We start from the raw sequence: 14796 nt of genomic DNA on the forward strand, positions 1-14796 counted from the left end.
GGTCATGTATGAATGTCAGAGTTGGACTGTGAAGAAGGTTGAGTGCTAAAGAATTGATGCTTTTGAACTGTGGTGTTGGAGAAGACTCTTGAGAGTCCCTTGGACTGCAAGGAGATCCAACCAGTCCATTCTGAAGGAGATCAGCCCTGGGATTTCTTTGGAAGGAATGATGCTAAAGCTGAAACTCCAGTACTTTGGCCACCTCATGCGAAGAGTTGACTCGTTGGAAAAGACTCTGCTGCTGGGAGGGATTGGGGGCAGGAGGAGAAGGGGACGACAGAGGACAAGATGGCTGGATGGCATCACTGACTCGATGGACGTGGGTCTGAGTGAACTCCGGGAGTTGGTGATGGACAGGGAGGCCTGGCGTGCTACGATTCATGGGGTCGCAAAGAGTCAGACACGACTGAGCGACTGACCTGAACTGAAGCAGTAGGAACAAATATCCCCATGTTCTTATGGTCCTTTTTATTCTGAGCTATTTAAATTCCTTAATTCTAACAGCCTTAGGAAGGTTTAGGGCAGTTTACCAGGTTTCATTTTATGTCTGAATGGGGGTCAGTATCCAAACTCCAAGGATGCTCAGTGGGACCTGGCCCTTTGGTTGATGCCATTTTCTCCCCTCAGTGACCACACACAGGAGGGCTGAGCAGGATTCCCACATTTCTGTTCCCTGATATAAAATACTCTGCTGTTGTTGTTGTTATTCAGTCATTAAGTCATGTCCAACTCTTTATGACCCCATGGACTGCAGCAAACCAGGCCTCCTCCCTGTTCTTCACTATCTCCTGGAGTTTGCTCAAACTCATGTCCATTGAGTCCGTGATGCCATCCAACCATCCCATCTTCTGTTGCCCTCATCTTTTTCTGCCCTCAATCTTTCCCAGCATCAGGGTCTTTTCCAATAAGTTGGCTCTTCACATAGGTAGCCGAAGTATTGGTGCTTCAGCTTCAGCATAAGACTATCTACCAGTGCTTATCAGTTCTGTTTAGGCTGGAAACGCTTGTGAATCACAGCTGACAATCAGTTTGCAAGAAAAGATCACAACCATCACATTGTTAACAGCAATAATGGAGTCGAGAATAAATGCATGAGAGAGGATTAAAGGTAAGGAGGCACCTTACTGCTACTGCTAAGCCACTTCAGCCATGTCCAACTCTGTGCGACCCCATAGATGGCAGCTCCCCCGTCCCTGGGATTCTCCAGGCAAGAACACTGGAGTGGGTTGCCATTTCCTTCTCCAATGCATGAAAGTGAAAAGTGAAGTCAAGTCATTCAGTTGTATCAGACTCTTAGTGACCCCATGGACTGCAGCCTACCAGGCTTTTCTCCATCCATAGGATTTTCCAGGCAAAAGTACTGGAGTGGGGTGCCATTGCTTTCTCCCAAGGAGGCATCTTATAGACAGGAAATATTTCCGTAATTTTTTCTGCCTAATCTGATTTCTATGTTTGGTTATATGTAGTGACATTCTTCTTAGCTCTACTGTCCAAGGCCAAGGTAGTGTTTCTTAGTAAACAGGATAAACCGCTTGTCTATAGAATCCTGCCTGTCAATCAGGAATCTCCCTGCCCACTGACTTCCCAGGGGCCAGTCTGAGGCAGAAGCAGGATAAACTTGCCCAATGTTACCAAGTGTGAGGGCCTTTCTGAGTGACCTCCATGGCTGCCCCAGGCCAAACTTCTAACTCTTATCTGCCATTTGGCACTGCTCTCACCTAGGCCATTTCAAAAGGCCAGAAGCAAGTCCCCATCTAAGGAAGGAAACAGAAGGAGGCAGACCAGAGTTATGACTTTTATGATACACTTTATGGTTTCCAAGCCACTTGAAGCCTATTATTTCCTCTGGTTTTTACAGCAACTCATTCTTTAGAGAAGGATCATTTTCCACTTTATATTTCCTAGATGAAAATGAAATCACTCACGACATAATTGATTTGCTCAAGGTTCCACTGGAGATGGTAAAGCTAGGGTTTGGATCCAGTTTCCTCTGAGTCCAGTTCCTATGTCCTGTCCTAGAGGCACTGAATGCTGCTCCCTCACTTCTGAGCAGGTGCCCTGCCATGAGGTGGTAGGCAGGAACATAAGCTCATTCTTCCTGCTTTCCTTCCCCTCCTGCTCCCCGACAATCAGGCTCAAGGAACAGCACAGAGCCAGTGGCCGACTGAGGAGATGGTGAGGCTCACTCTGAACTGCAGGCTCAGCTTCTCATCACCTGGAGGCCTAAAGGTAAATTTTTGCAGAAGTGAGGTAAAGAAAATAAACAACTCAGTCCTGGCCAACTGTTCTCCAGGGCACATCCACATTCCTAAAACACAAAAATATGAGACAAGTTACCTGCTTAAGTGGTGTCTGTGTGCAGCAAGGAGTGAAACCTATGAAGTTCTGCAAAATCTGAGCAAAGGGAGGGGCTTTATGTACTCAACTTATTTAATCACAGCTACCTGGGTAAACTGAAGCCCAAGGAGCTAAGTCCACAAGTGCACACTCAGCACCTTCAGGGGTCAGGCGGGTGAGGCACGGGGTGAAGATGCAAGCTGTGGATAGAACAAGTGAGGCGCTGGGTTGACCTACAAATGACATCTAGCCTAAATTCTTTCAAAAATCCATTAGCAAACAATGACTATAAAAACACACAAAAAGCAAAATTCTGTTTTAATTTTTTTCAATCTTCAAAAGAAAACTGTTGAGAAGTATAAGAAAGTGAACATCAGATCAAGGCTTCCCAAGTGTGAGGCACCTTCTCTCTACATTACGTTTCCCTCCATTGTGACCTGGAATCTCCCTGCCAGGGCTCCCCATGCAGGGCTGATCCCATCCCATCCCACCTCTGCATGATGTACTCTGCATATAATTTAAATAAGCAGGGTGACAATATACAGCCTTGACATACTCTTTTTCCTGTTTGGGACCAGTCTGTATTCCATGTCTGGTTCTAACTGTTGCTTATTGATCTGCATACAGGTTTCTCAGAAGACAGGTAAGGTGGTCTGGTATTCCCATCTCTTAAAGAATTTTCCACAGTTTATCGTGATCCACACAGTCACAGTCAAAGGCTTTAGCATAGCCAATGAAGCAGAAGTAGATGATTTTCTGGAATTCTCTTGCTTTTTCTATGATCCAAAAGATGTTGGCAATTGGATCTCTGGTTCTTCTGCTTTTTCTAAATCCAGCTTGAACATCTGGAAGTTCTCGGTTCATCTGTTGTTGAAGACTGGCTTAGAGAATTTGGAGCATTAGTCTGCTAGCATGTGAAATGAGTGTTTCTATGCAGTAGTTTGAACATTCTTTGGCATTGTCCTTCTTTAGGATTGAAATGAAAACTGACCTTTTCCAGTTCTGGGGCCACTGCTGAGTTTTTCCTATTTGCTGGCATATTGAGTGCAGCACTTTAACAGCATCATCTTTTAGGATTTGAAACAGCTTAACTGGAATTCCATCACCTCCACTAGCTTTGTCCGTAGTTATGTTTCTTAAGGACTACTTGACTTCACACTCCAAGATTTATGGCTCTAGGTGAGTGATCACATCATCATGGTTATCTGGATCATTAAGATCTTTTTTGCATAGTTCTTCTGTGTACTCTTGCCACCTCTTCTTAATATATTCTGCTTCTGTTAGGTGCATATCCATTTCTGTCCTTCATTGTGCTCAACTTTTTAGGTTAATTTAAACATGTCTGATTCTGTCAGCCATTCCTCATGGCACTCCAGCATCTTTCCCACCTTCCTCCAGAAGCTTCAATGTGTCAACATTCCTCCCTGTGTGTGGTTCCACACCTGCACACCTTACAGCAAGTGAAGTATCCTCCTCTGAGGAGATACCAATGCTTCTACTAATGGTATGCCAATAAGGGGAAATAAAAAAGGAGCTGCAAAGAAATGTACAATTCTGCCAACTCGAGGAGAAGGAAGAAATATTCTACATCAAAGATGATACCACCACACAGTGATGTGTATTAACCAGAGGGGTTACTGTGTTAAAGAATATACATACAATTTCACTTTTTTTCCTGCTTCTGGCTTATAATGTTGGAAAAGTGCATGATATGGGGATGAGGGAGGAAAGCAAAACTTCCTCACGCTTAAACTCTGGCATCTGACTCAGCTTCACTTGTGTTCTGCACTGGGGAGCTGGGGGAAGGGGTAGGAGACTGAGCATTGATCCAACGAACCATGAAACAATACTTACTCCTCCTTTTGTGTGTATCTCCTTCAGATATGGGGAAAGAATAGAGAACAGACCTCAAAAAGGCAGTATTTCAGCTTTCCAAAGACTTCAAGTCAAATACCACTAAATCTCTATCTTTATTTTTACTTGTATCAACAATTCTGAGTTATGTTATTCCTATACTCTATGAAATATTGCCTATATTTTTCCTCCCCTGTGGTAGGCTGAATAATGTCCCACAAAGATGTCCATGGCTTAATCTCTGGAACCCATGAATGTTAAATGCAGACAGAAGTTTGTAAATACAATTAACTTAAAGATCTTGATATGGCAAGATGATCCTGAATTATCCAATGGGCCCAATACAATCACAAGAGTCTCATAAGAAGGGTACAAGAAAGGCGTAGAGGGAAGATGTGAGGATGGGGGCAGAGAGGATGCTATTTTGATGGCTTTGAAGATGGAGGAAGGGGCTCTGAGTCAAGGAATACAGGCAGCCTCTACAGGCTGGAAAAGTGCATCAATGGATTCTGCCCAAGCGCCTCCAGAAGTAGCAGCCCTGCCCTCACCTTGACTTCAGTCCAGAGAAACTGGCTTCAGCCTTTTGACCTCTGGAATTATAAGACAATAAATGTGTGCTTTTTTAAGATTCTGCATTTTTGGTGATTTGGTACAGCGGCAGTAAGAAGCCAGAATCTCCTTATTTCTTTTTAAGAACAAAACTCAGGAGAAAACTCTGATTTCTTATCTTTTCTATTTCCTGCAGCATCAGTGAAGTCTCTTGGTTCCACAGGATTCCAGTCTCTCTCGTGGTTTTCAATCACACTGGCAATAAACGTGTTCAGTTTCTCCCATTTACTAAAGAGTTTGGTGGGGTCCTGGAAGGAAATTCATTATCCTTGCAAAGAAATTGTAGAGCTGATGGAGAAAACAAAACAGTCATGGAGACAAGTTGTTGTCGTTGTTTAGTCGCTAAGTTGTGTCTGATTCCTTTGCAACCCCATAGTCTGCAGCCCGCCAGGCTCCTCTGTCCATGGGATTTCCCAGGCAAGAATACTGGAGTGGGTTGCCATTTTCTTTTCCAGGGGATCTTCCCAACCCAGGGATCAAAGCCACATCTCCTGCATTGACAAGTGGGTTCTTTACCAGGGAGCCATTGGGGATGACAGTTTTCCACTTTTGAAGACAAAGAAACCATCTTCTCTTTCCATCTCTTCTATTCATTCATACTTAACCAGAAATGGTATGGACCTAACAGAAGCAGAAGATATTAACAAGAGGCGGCAAGAATACACAGAAGAACTATACAAAAAAGACCTTCACAACCCAGATAATCGCGATGGTGTGATCACTCATCCAGAAGCAGACATCCTGGAATGGGAAGTCAAGTGGGCCTGAGGAAGCATCATTATGAACAAAGTTAGTGGAGGTGATGGAATTCCAGTGGAGCTATTTCAAATCCTGAAAGATGATGCTGTGAAAGTTCTGCACTCAATATGCCAGCACATTTGGAAAACTCAGCAGTGGCTACAGGACTTGAAAAGGTCAGTTTTCATTCCAATCCCTAAGAAAGGCAATGCCAAAAAATGCTCGAACTACTGCACAATTGCACTCATCTCACACACTAGTAAAGTAATGCTCAGAACTCTCCAGGCCAGGCTTCAACAATACATAATCTGTGAACTTCCAGATGCTCAAGCTAGTTTTAGAAAAGACAGAGGAACCAGAGATCAAATTGCCAACATCTGGAAAAAGCAAGAGAGTTCCAGAAAATCATCTATTTCTTCTTTATTGACTATGCCAAAGCCTTTGACTGTGTGGATCACAAGAAACTACGGAAAACCCTGAAAGAGATGGGAATACCAGACCTCCTGACCTGCCTCTTGAGAAATCTATACGCAGGTCAGGAAGCAACAGTTAGAATTGGACATGGAACAACAGACTGGTTCCAAATAGGAAAAGGAGTACGTCAAGGTTGCATATTGTCACCCTGCTTATTTAACTTATATGCAGAGTACATCATGAGAAACGCTGGGCTGGAGGAAGCACAAGCCAGAATCAAGATTGCTGGGAGAAATATCAATAACCTCAGATATGCAGATGATACCACGCTTATGGCAGAAAGTGAAGAAGAACTAAAGAGCCTCATGATGAAAGTGAAAGAGGAGAGTGAAAAAGTTGGCTTAAAGCTCAACATTCAGAAAACGAAGATCATGGCATCCGGTCCCATCACTTCATTGTAAATAGATGGGGAAACAGTGGAAACAATGGCTGACTTCATTTTTGAGTGGCTCCAAAATCACTGCAGATGGTGACTGCAGCCATGAAATTAAAAGATGCTTACTGCTTGTCAGGAAAGTTATGACCAACCTAGACAGCATATTAAAAAGCAGAGATATTACTTTGTCAACAGAGGTCTGTCTAGTCAAGGCTATGGTTTTTCCAGTAGTCATGTATGAATGTGAGATTTGGACTATAAAGAAAGCTGAGCACCGAAGAATTGTTGCTTTTGAACTGTGGTGTTGGAGAAGACTCTTGAGAGTCCCTTGGACTGCAAGGAGATCCAACTGGTCCATCCTAAAGGAAATCAACCTTGAATATTCATTGGAAGGACTGATGTTGAAGCTGAAACTCCAATACTTTGGCCACCTGATGTGAAGAACTGACTCATTGGAAAAGACCCTGATGCTGGGAAAGATTGAAGGTGAGAGAAGAAGAGGACAACAGAGGATGAGATGGTTGGATGGCATCACCGACTCAATGGACATGAGTTTGGGTAAACTCCGTGTGTTGGTGATAGACAGGGAGGCCTGGTGGATTGCAGTCCATGGGGTCACAAGGGGTCAGACACGACTGAGTGACTGAACTGAACTGAACTGAATCATGAGAGTCACCCTGGACTCATCATCCCTATCTCAACCCTCTTTTCCTCTCTGGCAAATCATTTTGGCACTCCATTCAAAATATAACCAGTCTTGGACCACTTCTCACCATTCCATCTGCTTTGTCATCCTCATACAAAACACTAACATTTCTTACCTGGATGCTGTAAAGCCTCCAACATTTTTCCTGATTCTCTCCTAACCTCCTTCCCAGTCTATCTTCCACTGAGCTGCCCAAGGGATCATTTAACAGTTTAATGGGATCATTTCATTTTTTGGCTCTCAATCCTCCAATGACTTTCCAAGGCATTTAGACAAATTCTACATCCTTCTCCTGGCCTGGAGCTCTACATAATCTGGTGCCTCACCCTCCTGTTGCCTCCTCGGCTATCACTCTCTGCCATCTTGTTCTCTTTACTCGTTCCAGTCCAGCCCCATTGGTCTCTGCAAAAACATAAAGGATTTTCTTCTTTAGGACTCTGCATTTGCTATTCCTTGCACATAGAATGCTCTTCCTCTGAAATCCATATAACTCCAGTCACTAACTTCATTAAACTGAAAGTGTTATATGCTCAGTCAGGTGCTGCTCAAATGTCACTTACTTGAACCTGTCTTACCTGACGTTCCTATAATTAGCAGCTCATCTGGTACCTCTTTCCCTTATTTTGCTTTATTTCTTTTTCTTGGTGATTGTCACGTGTGTGTGTGTGTGTGTGTGTGTGTGTGTGTGTGTGTGTGTATGTATCTTTGTGTGTATTAGCTCTGCTCCTTTCTAGTTATGGGGCTTCCCTGGATTCTCAGTTGGTAAAGAATCTGCCTGCAGTGCAGGAGACATGGGTTTGATCCCTAGGTTAGGAACATCCTCTAGTGAAGAGAATGGCTACCCATGCTGGTATTCTTGCCTGGAGAATCCCATGGACAAAGCAGCCTGGCAGGCTACAGTCTATGGGGTTGAGACTTTGGCAACAATAATATTATTAATAATGATGATGATGATGTAATTTGTCACTACATAGCTTAACTTGCTGCCCATAGGGCACAAGGGTTATTTTCTTGGCAGAATCACATGAGATCCATATTAAATATCCTTAACACAGAGTGAATGGACAACTATGTGGATTTGCTTACACATTCCCATATCTGCTTGCACACTTTAGGGTGCTTCATTTTATCTTTAAAAGATTATTATAATATTAACTGAGGTAGAGTGTACAATTGTCCAATAGTGCCTGATCTATTTTGGGTCTCTAAAAATACATATTACCTCTGTCCCACTGTACCATCCAACCTTCCCAGGAATTTCTTTTCCCTGACAATAGTCAGTGAGGTACCCCTGAGGTCCCAGACTTCCTAGGTTCTGTCTTAATAGGAAGGAAGAAAATGGAATTACTGGATGGGAGAATTACCATTACAGAAGTGGGAATAAGGAATGTTATTCAAAAACAACATTGACAGTAGTCATCTTAAAAGCTCACATTCATTATGCCCATTTAATGTACCAGGATTCATGCTAACTGCTTATTCAGTTTTGGTGAAATGTGTCCATAAATCTCCAAGTGGTGTTGCTTGTTAAAAGTGAATAAATCTTCCTTTAGATACCTGAGGGTTTATTTATCTCAACCCTTGGGGCTGATTTCCCTTAGAAATGTCTTCCAAATCCAGAAAAGGGGCTGAGAGACCAAGCGGCTGAGCAGAGGTTTTGACAGACTCAAAACCTTAGCAGGACAAAAGAGGAAGGCAGGAATTACCAAGGAAGGGGTGAGGTTTGAATCCCTTAAATCCATATCCTACAAGTTTAGAATATAATGTCATGTATGGATGGGTAAGTAGTACAACCGCTTGGAAACATTTAAGTTTTTTATGACCAGGTGTACATGCAAGAGAAATGAGCATGTGTGTCTACATGAACAACTGAACAAGAACATGGCAGCTTTATTCACAACATCTCCCAAACTGGAAATCCTCCACATGTACATCAATGAAGATAATACAGAAAAAAAAATCAGTAACATATTCAAACAGTAGAAAACTATGCAGAGTGAAAATAAGAGCATCTAACCCAGATGAGTCTGAAAACAGTTTGCTCGAGGAGAGCCAGAACAGAAAGGCACCTCTGATGGAGGGTGGAGATGGGAGGGGCACAGAGAGCAGGGGCTCAAAAATGATGACAGCACTGTGCTTTTAAAGAGCACAGGTGCACGTGTATATGTCATGTAGAGTGCTGTACTAGACATGAATGCTAGAGATGTTCTTTGTCTACAGTAAATATGTAAAATATTACCCAAAACACTAAAGTCAACAGATTGCTTTCAAATAAGCTTGTGTTGAAGTCATTTTCAAAATATTACTTTTTAGCTGAAAAGGAATAGAAGAGTCCATCTCATCTGTGTCTAACACCAGCCCAATATCCTAATCCAAGATAGGAAGTGAGAACTGCCTTACACGGCACCTCACTGATGTCTGCAGATACATGACCTCATCCATCAGCCTCAGCAGCTCCTGGACTGTCCTGGTAGTCAAATGGCTCCCCAAAGGCGATGGAGCAAACAATATTGGAAACTGCTTTGTTGATTGTGAAGTGAGGGTCGAAAGGCTGTTCTGGAGGCAGAAGAGGTGGAGGCTTCAGACTGGTTCCTATTTTCCAGAGTCTATTCCACGTGACACATGACACACTGATTACGACCACCCCTGAGACTGGACCCACAGCCCTCTGCACAGGGTCTGACACACAGCAAGTACTACGTCAGTGCCTGGGGGTCAGTCTGATTACCAAGATTTTAAAACCTACAATATGCTTTAAACCCACGTTCTTATTTTGAATTCTCAAACTCCACAAGGGCAGGTCATGGCTGCTGTTTGCTGTCATTCCCTCGGGGCCCTCACAGTGCTGGGGGCAGGACACGCGTGTAGGCACTCATTCATCATCTGTTAGTGAACGTATGAGCCACGGTTCCTGCACCTGTCTTATGACATGCTCACCGTTCTCCTCTCCTACTGTCTGGATGAGGTAGGCGGCCTCTTCCTGAATGCATTCCTCTAAGCTCTTCCTTCCTAAACCAAAGTTCCTCAGAGTTGTCAGGGCGGACCTTCTTTGCTCCTTCCATATGTGGCCATTAGACATGATCAAGTCTGGGAAAAAGAAAACCAAGGTTATGAAAAGAAAGTCAACAAGACCCACGAGGAACAATGTACCAGATGGAAGGAAGGAGAAGGGTTTAGGGTGTTTGAAACTATTCAGAGAAAGAAAAAATCCCAAAGCAAAGGATATAAGCAACCCACATTTACTGATTGCTTGTAGGGCTGGACACTTTGGCATTTGTAATGTATTATGTAATTAAGTACTCACAGAACCTCTCTGAGGTACGTCTTATCATACCTGCCACATCCTGAAAGTTTTATTGATGAGAAAAATAAGGCACGGGGATAAAAATAAACTCTGCAAAGTCACAGAGTGAGTAAGCAGCTGGACAGGCATTCAAAATCAAGTCTGCCTGACTCAAAAGGCCATGCTTGGATGACTTGTTGCATAAAAAGTACACTGAAGTAGATATTATGCTACATATTAAGAATTAACTTATGGATTAGTGAAAACCCATATTCATAAGGAGAAAGGCTTTCATCTAACCTGATCTTAAAAAGAGAAATGAATCACTCGACAAATCAAGGAAGTATAAACAGTCTGTGCAGAAGGAACAACACAGGCAAAGGAAAAAAAAATCCATCTTTGTGTGTTCAATAAATGATCATTTATTTCGTAATACATGTGAGGTCATCACCCTTTCATTTCTTCACTTCAGAGCACCCTTCAACTCCTTCTCATTTCTGCCTTTGCCCTCCACCACAACAAGGACATGACCTTCCCTGCCATCCAGTCCAGGATCCTCTCAATCTCAGTTTGAAATGTCAGCTGCAGGAGACACTTCTTTCTTGGAACACTCTTCCAATGGTGTCCAGGTCACACACTCTACAGATTTCCCTCCCAATTCTCTGATCACAGAGATATTCCCGTATCTTTCATTAACTCATCTTCTATAGAATTTTGAAATGATGGAGCTCTTCAAGATGAGGTCTGAAGTCTCTTCTTTCCTTATCTATGCTCCATTTTGGGGAAAATCTCATTAACTCCTAAAATTTTAAGTGAAATCTACTTATAATGAATATCTATTTCTATCTCTCAGCTCTGGACATATATGTAAGTGCCTGCTTGACTCTGCTGATTTATAGGCATTTCACACTCAGGAATTTATGACTGAATTCACACTTTACTCTATACAACTCTGCACCCAGGCCAGCCAACACCTCCTCCTCCACAGCTTACCCCTTTCCTTTATCTACAAATTTGGGTGTCTACCTCAACGCCTCATTCTCTCTCTTTCTAGGTCATCCTGTCTTACTGGATCTGCCTCCTGAGTAACTTAAATCCATGTATCGTCGTGGCCACTCTCCTGGTCTAATCTGCTGTCATTTCTCGCCACCTCCCTAGTCCAAGCCAGCACCTCCTCTCACCTAAAATGCTGCAATAGTCTCTTGCTCCCTTTATTCCATTCTTCACATTGTAGTTTAGAGAAGTCTTTAAAATGTACCATGTAAGGATGAAGACTCCTTTCTCTACTGAAACCATTCAGGAGCTTCCATTGTTATTAGGTTAAAAAGCTACATCCTTAATGAGAACTTGCATGAACTCTTCCTGCTTGAATTCAGCAGCTTTATCTCCATTTAATCTCTGTTCTTCCTACACTGCTGCTGCTGCTAAGTCGCTTCAGTCGTGTCCGACTCTGTGCGACCCCATAGACGGCAGCCCAACAGGCTCTACCATCCCTGGGATTCTCCAGGCAAGAGCACTGGAGCGGGTTGCCATTTCCTTCTCCAATGCATGAAAGTGAAAAGTGAAAGTGAAGTCGCTCAGTCAAGGGACCCCACTTACTGCAGCCTACCAGGCTCCTCTGTCCATGGGATTTTCCAGGCAAGAGTACTGGAGTGGAGTGCCATTGCCTTCTCCGACACTGGCCACCTTCAATTCCTCCTCAGTTCTGTGTTCATCTTCCCACCCCAGAGATGTTTCCCATTATATTTCCTCTGCCTGATAGTTTCTTAACTTTATTAAAATAATTGTTACTTATGTTAGCTTTTCCTGAGTCTCAGGATGTTAGATACTCCTAAGAAGTGCATCCTGCTCTTATCTTCAGAACACTATGGCTTTAAATTAGTAGAGAAATTGATACTGTTTTCCTGAATGGAGTGTAAGTTACAGAAACACAAGGATTTTGTCACTCTCCTCACTGTTTTGTCACTGGTGCCTAGCACCAGGCTTCACATGACAAATAACAGAGCAAAATGATGTAGAGTTAATGGATGAAATATTGCAAAGAGGAATTGAGAAAAACTTGAAAAAAATGGTACTTTGGTAGAAGAATATATTTCAGCTTTTCATTTAGACTTTTAAATGTGCAAGTTTATTTTACGATCATTTTAAGTATTCATGCCAAACTCTTATAGACTGTAGGCTCAAAGTACCTGGTGAGCACAGCCTTAATAACAGGACATAAGAAATTAGAGGCAAGAAGGGATCACACAATAAGCAGGAGGAAGCTGATCCACCTCCATTTTTCTGGGGAAGAGATCTGAATGGGAAAGTAGAAACAGAGCCTGGGAATGCATTGCCTTTCCTCTGCTTCAACAACACATTACATCACTGAGTGATGAGGATACTTATTTATCAAAGCGTCCTGAGTGAGTTCATGCAGGTGAAGCTGCTTCTCCCAAATCCCTGACATTAACACTGACCCTGCCAGGTGCCCTGAGGGGGTGCCTTCAATAGGGAAATGAGGGACTCAGCTTCCTTGAGGGGCAGGAACTTATGAGGGGGCTGGTCCCTGAAGTACTGGAGAATTACAGTCACAAAAGTACATTTCAGAGACTACAAGAATATCAAACATTCACCTCTTTCACTAGTCAAGAAACTTACCATGTTTCTTAAAGATATTCTCTTGGATACGCTGTATGGGGTGGTTCACAAGTTTTGGTCCTGGTAGACAAGGGCTTCTTTGATTTTGGGCAATCCACGTAAAAAACTGTAGAAAATCCACCCATTTCCAGGCTAATCATGTTCCCATATTTCTTCAAAAACTGAAAAACAGTGGAATAATCACAGGTAAGTATGCACAGGTATGTGTGTCCAGGAATGAAGGGTGTATGTTGCTCGTGGAACGCACATAGAGAGGAGTCTGTGTGTGGAGTGTTGTGTGTACCCCTTGGTAGGATGGGGATGTTTCTACCTGTCTCCATTTATCCTCCTCTCAACTAGACTCCATTATAGGACATGTGCATTCATTATAAACATTCACTCATATGTTCAACCTACTTGAATTGAGTGAGCATGAACCACTGCAGCTGAGAATAAGGCAGAAAGATATAATAAAGCCCTCATTTCCTCCAGGTTTGCCCAACCTCTTCAATTGCCATGCACTGATGCTCCTCCAAGTCACCTAGAACTCCATGGACTGTGTCACCCCATGAGAGAAAACATCATGGATTTAGTCTCATTCCACCACCCTGCTCCCATATTAAAGACCAAGCCTGAATTCAAGCCTTCCATTGTCCAGTTTATTCATCACTAGCATAGTAAGTCTGTCTTGTTAGAAAGAGCAGAACCAAGGTTCTATCTTAGTCTGGTCTGCCTCTAAAGTACATGTCTTTCTCTAAGAAAGGGTAGGATGGGAATCAGATTTTTTACTTCATTTTGTTGAACACCTGGAAGAACTTCTAGGGTTTTATTTAAAAAAGATTTCTCAATTAATTTAGAATATATAATAAGGATTTTTTTTGGAACTACTGAAAATCTCAGGTTAAGCTAAAGGGCTCCTCACTGACAAGGTATACAACCTGGGATTTCAGCTTGAAGCACCTTCTGAAATGAATTTCTTCAGAATTTCATCTCTGCCAATTCTCTGCCTGTGTATATTTTCAGTCCAAAGGGACTGGATCAAACACTGTAATGGTACTGTGTAAACATGGATAGGTCAGATGAGTCCTGAAGCCCTGGTATTGATGATGGTAATGTCTACCAATTCTTAAGCATGTCATGCCAGTCACTGGGCCAATTGCTTTACATGGATATAAATGTGTGAGCCACAGTCATCTGAGAATACTTTGTCAGGTAGAGAATATTATTCCATGTACAACAGGCAAGTCATCAAAAAAGAAATAATTTAAAAGAATAAGAGAGGTTAAAAATAAGGTGCTTCAAGAGGCTAACACAGACTTAAAATCAGAAATGATTATAGAAAAACAAGGATTAACATAGGAGCTAAAAAGAAGGCAAATAAAAGTAATAGGTTACAAGAAGTTTATCCTATGAAGGATAAAAATATCAAATGTAGGATTAAGCACTTAAATAATAAAATAGAGCAAAATAAATGTTTAGAATAAAAAAATTAGAAATGGTAAGTTAGTGAGATGAGATAAGTTGAGTGAGATTCTATCATTTTGGTTTGGTTAAACCCAAAACCAACTGACCAAAGGTACAAAAAGAGAAAAAGGAAAAAAAGAAAAGTATACCAATTCTTGTTTTGTTTTTATTTTTAATTGAAGGATAATTACAGAATTTTGTTGTTTTCTGTCAAATATCAACATGAATTGATAGGAGTATGGGAGTATACCAATTCTTACTCCCACTAGCAGTAGTGAGAGGGTCTGTTCCTCTGAACATTCACTGATCAGTGTCTGTGTGTGTGTGGTGGGGGGG

At 42.3% G+C, this 14796-nt stretch overlaps 1 pseudogene; it reads right to left on the minus strand.

Annotated features, from left to right (window-relative positions):
• Positions 1 to 4880: 4880 nt before the first annotated feature.
• The window catches only part of LOC105002619, a 13908-nt pseudogene continuing 3992 nt past the window's right edge, over positions 4881 to 14796 (minus strand).

Source organism: Bison bison, unplaced genomic scaffold (genome assembly GCF_000754665.1).
Source record: "Bison bison bison isolate TAMUID 2011002044 unplaced genomic scaffold, Bison_UMD1.0 scf7180017856337, whole genome shotgun sequence".
Taxonomy (NCBI): domain Eukaryota; kingdom Metazoa; phylum Chordata; class Mammalia; order Artiodactyla; family Bovidae; genus Bison; species Bison bison.